Source organism: Merops nubicus, unplaced genomic scaffold (assembly GCF_000691845.1).
Source record: "Merops nubicus isolate BGI_N331 unplaced genomic scaffold, ASM69184v1 scaffold19310, whole genome shotgun sequence".
NCBI classification, from domain to species: domain Eukaryota; kingdom Metazoa; phylum Chordata; class Aves; order Coraciiformes; family Meropidae; genus Merops; species Merops nubicus.
In genome coordinates, this window is record NW_008583341.1 from 1 (window position 1) to 1705 (window position 1705).

Sequence of the window (1705 nt, forward strand, 5' to 3'; positions counted from 1 at the left end):
TGCTTGATTTGATTTTATTTGGGTTGATTTGATTTTATTTGGGTTTATTTGATTTTATTTGATTTCCCCCCAACACACACCACCCGAGCATCATCCCCTGCCCCACATCCCCAGCCTGCTGCCCCCCCTTTCCCCATAGCCTGGCTCACATCCAACCCCCCACCCCATCTGGGCTGGCCACAGAGGAGCTTTCTCCCAGAAAAGCTGGATTTGAACATTTTCTGCTGTTCTCACCGTTTCCTGTCTCCTTCCCAAGAACAACATCCCTGACCTCATCCTCACCAGGATGCTGCTGGAATCCCACCCTGGCTCAGCCTCCCCAGGACACACCGTGGGGGTGCCAGGGGTGCCAGGGGTGCCAGGGCTGCCTGGCTGCACCCAGGGGCTGCTTTTGGGTAGATCCTCTGCTCGGTTTTGTTGAGGCAGGAGGACAGAGCTGGATGTGCTGAGGAGAGCACAGAGAGGTTTTGGCTCGAGCTGGGTGTTTTCAACCCAGAGTGGAGCACTGAAACACACAATTGTGTGGCTCTTTTTTCCAGACTTTGGGTTATTTTTTTTAGGTCTGTGAGAACTGGGGAGGTTTCAGGCAGCTGCACTCTCCATTTTTTTAAGGAGGTGGGTGTGAAGCTGCTGGATGATTTTTTTTCCCAGGAGGTTTGGGCTCCATCTCCCTGTGGGTTCACCAGCTGCCCACCCGTTGCCTTGGGGTTTGTGAGAGCTCTGGGTGAGCCCTGGAAATAAACCCTTCATCTGCCAAACCCCGTGGGGAGCAGAGTTCTGCTGCTCCTCTTCCTCTCCAGCCATCCTCACCCCCTCATTCCTGGGGACTGGGGTCACCCTGCTGCCCAAGGTGGCAGAGTTCAGGGATGGGGGTTGTTGTACATCACCTACCTGGTCTGGGGAAGGGCATTTAAAAAGAACCAATTCATTAAAAAATAAAATAAGAATGTGAAGGAGTTGGGGGTGGGGAGGGCAAAATAGTTCAAATAAATAATCCATTAAATGCAGCTTTAAAACATCAAGGCAAATGTCATCGGGCTCGCTGGGCTCAGTGATTAAAAAACAATAATAAAGAGGAGATTTTATATTAAAATATATATAAGTGGGCACAACTGGCACCCTGTAAAGCTGCAGGAATCCCTCCTGCCCACCCCAGGCATCCTGTGGCAGTGAGGGACAGTGGTGTGTCCCCAGGGGTCCCCAAGGTGGAAATCTTGGGGGGCAAAGTGAGTCCCAAGAGCTTTGGGGCTCTCGGGATGAGGGTTGTGGGGTGGGGTGGGATGGGGTGGAGTGGGATGAGATTGAGTTGAGGGAGGATGGGATGATGAGATGAGGTGGGAGGGGATGGGATGGGGTGGACATGGGGCTCTGGGCTCTTCAGCTTTGCCTTCAGAGAGGTGATGACACTCAGAAAGGTGAAGGCCACTGGTCCATGAAGGCAGCAGTCAGGACTGGATGACCTTCGAGGGTCCCTTCCAACCCAGAGCATTCAATGATTCTGTGATTTAATCAGAGAAATAAACCAGGTGAGAGCCCAGACACCTCACTCATGTTTATAGCATTAATTATTTATCATATATAATCACCCTGGGGAGGAGAGGGGAGGGCTGTGACCCTGCTTGCACGGGGGGGGGGGGAGCTGCACGCTGCATTTTCCCTCCCATTTGCTGGGTGCTCCAGGGGGCAAAGAAGAAGAGCTTTAATG